The sequence below is a fragment of the Gopherus flavomarginatus genome (genome assembly GCF_025201925.1).
Source record: "Gopherus flavomarginatus isolate rGopFla2 chromosome 13 unlocalized genomic scaffold, rGopFla2.mat.asm SUPER_13_unloc_3, whole genome shotgun sequence".
In the NCBI taxonomy this organism is placed as follows: Eukaryota; Metazoa; Chordata; order Testudines; family Testudinidae; genus Gopherus; species Gopherus flavomarginatus.
Genome location: NW_026114611.1, coordinates 2320013 through 2327038, shown reverse-complemented (window position 1 = coordinate 2327038; position 7026 = coordinate 2320013). Strand labels below are relative to the sequence as shown.

The following is a 7026-nucleotide window of genomic DNA, read 5'->3' as shown; positions in this document are numbered from 1 at the left end:
CCTCCCGCTTAGGGGTTGCTGCCAGAGGGGGGTGCGGGTTGCTTTCGAGAGATGCCCGAGGTAAATGCTGCACCCGTCATCCTCTCCTGTACCCCCAACCCCCTGCCCCAACCCAGGCCCCACACCTGCACCCAAACTCCTTCCAGGACCCTGCTCCTTGCACACCCTCCTGCACCGCAACCCCCTGACTGAGCCCAGACCTGCACCCAAACTCTTTCCCAGACTCCAGCCCCTCTCCCTCCCACACCCAAACTCCCTCCCAGAACCTTAGGCAGGTATGGGGAGGGGGGGCAGGACTTCGTCCCATTCTGGGCACCACCAAAAATTATACAAACCTGCCGCCCCTGTCCAGCCCAACCTTCTGCTGATGCACCTCAGCCCAGACCCATGTATGGTTTGAAGCTTCCATTGCTTAAATTCCAGGACACTGAGGGATTTCAGCTCCACTTTGCCCAGAGGGAACCTTCACCCCACTCCCAACCAGGTTCTTGTCCATGGGATCACTGTTAGGGGGGCTGGGTCCGTCAGTGTCTTTTCTCTCTCTACGACAGGCCAGAGTGCAATAACTGGGGCATCTGAGCACCCATGACCTTCTGTGGGACTGCTATTCCCTTTCCTCTTCTGTGGTCTCATCTGTCATTGATTCCAGCCTTTTTTCTATCCATTGTCAGCACCATCCCAAGCAAGCTGCACTCACCTCAAAAAGACATAAAGTCCTGAGGCACCTTATAGACTAACAGACGTATTGGAGCATAAGCTTTTGTGGGTGAATACCTGCTTCATCGGATGAACGTGGCGGAAATTTGCAGGAGCAGGTATAAATATGCAGGTAAGAATCAGTGTAGAGATAAGGAGGTTAGTTCAATCAGGGAGGATAAGACCCTCTTCTAGCAGCTGAGGTGTGAAAGCCAAGGGAGGAGAAATTGCTTTTGTAGTTGGCTAGCCAGTCACAGAATTCCCACTACATTCATCCGATGAAGTGGGGATTCATCCCTCAAAGCTTATGCTCCTGTACATCTGTTAGTCTATAAGGTGCTACAGGACTCTCGCTTTTTACAAATCCTGGTTAATGCAGCTACTCCTGTGATATGTGGTTTGAGCATTGGCCTGCTAAACCCAGGGTTATGAGTTCAATCTTTGAGGGGGCCACTTAGGGATCTGGGGCAAAAATTGGTCCTGCCTAGTAAAGGCAGGAGGCTGGACTCAATGACCTTTCAAGGTCCCTTCCAGTTCTAGGAGATTGGTATATCTCCAATTATTATTATTATTACTCAAAAAGACAGTGTCCCCTGTTGGGTGTACATCACTGACCTATCTCCTCTCCGAGCACTGACTGCTCCTCTGTTTCCTTGCCTCTCAGTCTGAGCAGATGGGACCTTTCCCTCCAGTGCTGGAGGATTCGCCCTTCTCATCTACCCTTGTCCCAAGCAGCACAGCAGGTGGGAATCTTAAATGTACCAAGGTGACTTCAGAGCAGAAGCCCCCCAGACCTTCCATGCAATTGGCACTTGCCCCTCACTGAGCAGGACTGAAACTGGTGCAGGGATACTGGTGGGCCACATCCCCTCTGGGCATGAGCAAAGAAGCAGGGTGAAAAAACAAATCTGGAGATGCTGGGCATTGAACCCAGGGCCTCATACATGCAAAGCATGTGCTCTACCACTGAACTACATCCCCAGATGGGCTGTGCTTGCTATGGGTTATACTCAGAGCCCACCTGTTCTCACTGCATCCAGTGACCTATAAGCTTCACGAGAAGCCCATTCCCCTCTCTGAGGGCCAGGCCTGCTCTCCTGGAGTTTATTTGTTCATAGGGGTCACTTTTCAGCAGGGCATGATTCTATGTGTGGGGCAGAGAGAGTTTGTGCCCTGGACTCAGGATGCAGAGATACACTCAGCCTTCTCCCCTGCATTGGGTGGTGGGGGTGCTGCAATCCCCTGATGCAAGGTCATTGTGGGGGATGCTGTGAGCAGCTCAACACCTCACCCTGGTGGCAGAAGTGGGGTGGGGAGTTCTAGGTGTTTCCACCTGCCTATGAAGTCCAGCTTTCCCCAGCACATTCACTGCGGTGCAATTGAGTCATTGTTTCCATGGCTGCATAGCAAAGAATCACTCCCAGTTTCCCTTCTATCTGCAGCAGGATTAGCCTGTGTCAGGGGTTAATGAGGTGGATCTAGTTGTAGATTGTTATTCATTCCCCACCTTGACAATTCACACAGTCCCTTTCCTACTCAAATCCCCAGCACCTCAGTGATCCTGGTAGCAAGGGTTGGGGCCTGAGACTTTGAGGGTCCTTTTTACCCTTCACCTGGAGTGAACTCAGCTTTTCCCCCATCCCAGACAATCCATTAAATAACAACAGGGGCATAAAGAAAGAGGGGAGGGAACATCTCACTGCCAGGGCTGGATGTGCCCAGGGCCCCAACTCATCCATTGTTTCCATGGAATTTGGCCCCCTGCTTTGCACAAGGGACAGAGAAAGATCTTGCTGTTCCTGTGGCTGTGCAAGGAAAATTGTGCTTCTGTATGAAAGAGAGGAGGGAAATGGCCCCATGATGGGACAATATCCTCAGGATTAAGACCTAAGGACTCAGGCTGAGAACTGATTTAACTCCACTCATCTGGGATTTAACAAATTGTCTTCCATGGAGCAGGGCCAGATCCAGCATTTTTGCCATCCCAAGCGGAAAAAAAAAAATAAAAAAGCTGCAATCGGCGGCAGCTCTACCTCTGCCACTTTTGGCAGAAGTCTTTCTCTCCAAGAGGGAGTGAGAGGGCCCAACTGCCGCAGAAGCCTCCCCATTCCATTGGCCGTCCCAGGAAACTGCTTGCTGCACTAGTGCCTGGAGCCAGCCCTGCCATGGAGACACTGGGAAGATGGGGGAATCAGGAAAAAACCACAGGCTTGTTTACATTGCAAGTGAAGAATAACTGAAGCTTTTTTGGTTTAAAGTTACTTTTCCCTGACTGGGAATCAGACCCAGGCCAGAGCAGTGAAAATGTCAAATCCTAAACCCTAGATCACTAATGTTTTTTTTGTCCTCACTTATGCTACACTTTCTTAGGCTACTTTCTATCCACTTTCTGAAACCACCCCATTGTCCACTCCCTGAGGGATTAAGAACAGAGAGTGCAGGAACCCCTGTACTCAGGGTCACAACCTCAGCCCTACACAAGCCACTGAAACAAACTCGAATGATGCTTCCTCCAGCAGGATCATAGAAACACACAAAAAAAAACCCCATGAGGAACAATCCTCCTCTGCCTTCATTTACCCCATCGCAACCCTCTCAGCAGCTGACTCTTGCAGGAAGGACACTCAGATGATAGAAGCTCTAGCATGGAGACCAAGGGAGTGGTGTTGCTTCCTCTCACTGTGAGCTGATCACAGTCTGACTCCATGTAATAGGGCTCTGAACTTTGCCATCTTGTGAGTTCTGAAATCAGAGCTCCCTGGACCCTTCTGCTGAGAGCATGGTGATTGAACAACAGCTGCAAAGCCTTTTTCCCTCTCCTTGGCTTCCCCAGACTTTCCCCACAAATGGTTCTATCAGGTGCTGGAGGGATCTAAGGACCTGCAGGTTTCCCTCACCCATCTCTTAAAGCAAACAGTGATTCTCTTCTCTGACACTCCTGGGTCTGGGCTTCTTTTGAGTTTTTCCCAAGGGGGGGCCTGATTCCCTGTGAAAATGTGTGTGTGGCACCAACTTGTCTGCCCCCCCTCTGGGAACCAAGAAACTTTTTCAGACTCTCCCCCACTAGATGAGTCCAACAGCACCTCCCCTTGGTGGGAGAATCCTAAATTCTGACCTCCCGCCCTGGTTGCTCTGACCAGCTGATGGCGGCAGCATGTTAAATCAACCCCAGCTCACTGGGCTAGAAAGCAGCATCTAACCAGCCTAGTGACAGCTTTGGTTTGCTCGCTGGAGACATAACAAACCAGGAAAGAAGGCAAATGTCAGGCTACGTCTACACTACAGGATAAATTCGAATTAGCTTAAACTGATTTTATAAAACAGATATTATAAAGTCGATTGTCCGCGTCCACACTAGGCACATTAATTCAGTGGTGTGCGTCCATGGTCCGAGGCTAGCGTCGCTTTCTGGAGCAGTGCACTGTGGGTAGCTACTGTAAAATAATGAGGCCAATAACGTCGATTTGCGTCCACACTAACCCTAATCCGATATAGTAATATCGATTTTAGCGTTACTCCTCTCGTTTTATAGGAGTACAGAAACTGATTTAAAGAGCCCTTTAAATCAATTTAAAGAGCCCTTTAAATCGATATAAAGAGCAGTGTAGTGTGGACGGGTGCAGCGTTAAATCGATTTAACGCTGTTAAAATCGGTTTAACAGCGTATTGTAGACCAGGCCTCAGACAGGGAACCTCAGTTCACAAATAAACACCTTCAGGGCACCTTCTACACAGCGACTGGGCAGTTGACTGACTTTAAATCTAGTTGGCTCTGTTGGTAGAGCATGATGCTCTTAATCCCACCATCATAAATTCAAGCCCCATGGTGGGTGGTCGCAACAAATCTTAGGTGTCACTCTTCTGCTAATACTCACAGATCAAAATGAAACAAACTTTCTGTTCTTTTCGGAAGGTCATGTTTCTTCCTCTCTCTGAGCTTCAGTAAAACATGAAGAGAGATCAAACTGACATTTGCATCCTATGTTAAGAGGGTATTTTCTCCTCTTCCATTGTACCCTAGGCAAGAAGAGAGGATAGTAACCATTTAACGGATGATTGCAGAGGGAAAAGTTTGGTCTTTATAAATAGGACAATGATCAATTGGTCTCCATGTCCACTGATGGTAGGACAAGAAGTAATGGGCTTAATCTGCAGCCAGGGAGATTCACGTTAGATATTGGGAACAGCTTTCTAACTCTGAAGGTAGTTAAGCTCTAGGCTCCCAAGGGTGTCTGTGGAGTCTCTGTCCTTGGAGGTTTTTAAGAAGAGGTTGAACAAACCTCTGTCAAGGATACTCTGTATATACTTGGTCCCATAGACAACTGGCTCTGGTTCCCTCCTTCTGCTCCCTGCCTGGGCCGACTGCTGTGGGCACTTGACCACACATTGCCCCTGATGCATTGTCTCTGCTTGGCCCTGCCTCAGCAGAGAGGGCTGGATTTCATGACCTCTCCAGGGCCCTTGCAGCCGTGCAGCTCTATAATTCGATGCCATCGCAAAACAGTATAAACAACAAAAGTGGAAACACCCCAATCTAACATCTAACAATTCAGCGTGAACTGACATTCCACAGCACAAAGAGACAACACGTAGGAGTGCAAAGCCCGACAATTCAGCACCATGAAAATGAACGCCCCATGGGGCAAAATGACGCACTGCAAAAGAGCTCAGCTCAAACCAGTGCAACACAAGCCAGTGCAAAAACCATACAACATGAAACAATGCATCAGAGTGCAAACTGACACTGTGCAAAACAACTCAGCACAAACCCACACAACAGAATCATATAGAAAGGTGGGGCAGGGAGGGACCCTGAGAGTTAGGACCAAGTCTCCCTAGGCCACCCCGACAGGTGTTTGAAGAACAGGGAAACAAAGGGCACCACGAACTTATGTTTTTCGGATGAGTCAAGAAAAGGGAGCAGCATTGTCCCCCTCGGGTAGCCCCTGTTCAATTCCAGGTCAGAAAGCAAAACTCTTCTGCAAGAATATCCAAAAAATGTTGTGTTTCACTTTACTTCATAAGTACAGTTGTGTGGCAATTAAATGATGAGCCTAATGTTTCATAAAAGTGTGGGAAATACGGATGTATCAGAAAATGGCTTGGAATGAAGGAAGACAAAAATTGATGGGTCGAGAGAACAGGCCCTGTTTCCCCCTGGTTTGGAGCTTCTCTCACAACTACTGGAAGAGAAAAGCTAAGCAAATGGTGTTCTATTGTTCCAAAGGAGATTGAAGTGAGGCCATTTTCTCTGGATAGAATTAATGGTAGTATCAGGAGTGGGATGTGAAATCACATCTCTATGCACAGACCAGAACAGCCAAGGGATTGGAAAAAATTTTTTTATAACTAGCACTTTAGACCAGTCCATCATCCTGATACTACAAAGAATATGACTTATGAACCCTAGATTTCATTAACAGTTGATGAACTCTTTAGGGCGGTCGAGATGGCACATCTCTTTCAACTCCTAGAGACCTTCTACAGCACAGCTGATTTTTAGACACACTCACACGGACCTAAAGTTACACATTTCCTGGAGCTCCATGAGTTCTTCGGTGTTGTAATCTCCCTGCTCACGTTTTAAGTGAACAAAAGATGGGTGCTGGCATTCTGAGAGAGTAATGGTGAACCTCAAAATCCTGCCCTGGGGCCAGACAGTTAAGCAAGCAGCACCCACAACCTCTACCATGATAGCATCCTGTCTGGGAATAATTCACTTACCAATAGCTGAGGTGTGAAATCCTCATTTCTGTGTTGTTCTGTCACGGTAGTCCCCACTTTCCTATTGCTTGTCTGTATAATATCTGTCTGGTTCTGTGACTATTTCTGTCTGCTGTATAATTAATGTGTTGGGTGTAAACCAATTAAGGTGGTGGGGTATAATTGGTTAGATAATCATGTTACACTATGTTAGGATTGGTTAGTTAAATTTATGTAAAATGATTGGTTAGGGTATAGCTAAGCAGAACTCAAGTTTACTATATAGTCTGCAGTCAGTTAGGAAGTAAGAGGGGGAATGGGAATAGGGGTAGGGGAATTAGAATTATGTTTTGCTAAGGGGGGGGAATAGGAACAGGGAATGGGAACGGGGTCACAGGCAAGCCTCTGTGGTGTCAGAGCTGGGAAGGGGGATACTGAGGAAGGAAACTGGAATCATTTCTTGCTGGAAGTTTACTCCAATAAACATTGAATTGTTTGCACCTTTGAGCTTCGTGCATTGCTGCTCTCTGGTCACGTGAGAAGGACCAGGGAATGGGAAGGTGATGGGATAAACCCTCTAACAAGTACGTCTTTCAGGGTGTGAAACTCCCCAGAACCAGTGTAATT

General features: G+C 47.7%; 1 non-coding gene across 1 annotated transcript; it reads right to left on the bottom strand.

The window, feature by feature from the left end:
• Nucleotides 1-1605: 1605 nt before the first annotated feature.
• TRNAA-UGC (transfer RNA alanine (anticodon UGC)) lies at nucleotides 1606-1677 on the bottom strand. Its single transcript has one exon. It is a non-coding gene; the product is annotated as a tRNA-Ala (tRNA).
• Nucleotides 1678-7026: the final 5349 nt, after the last annotated feature.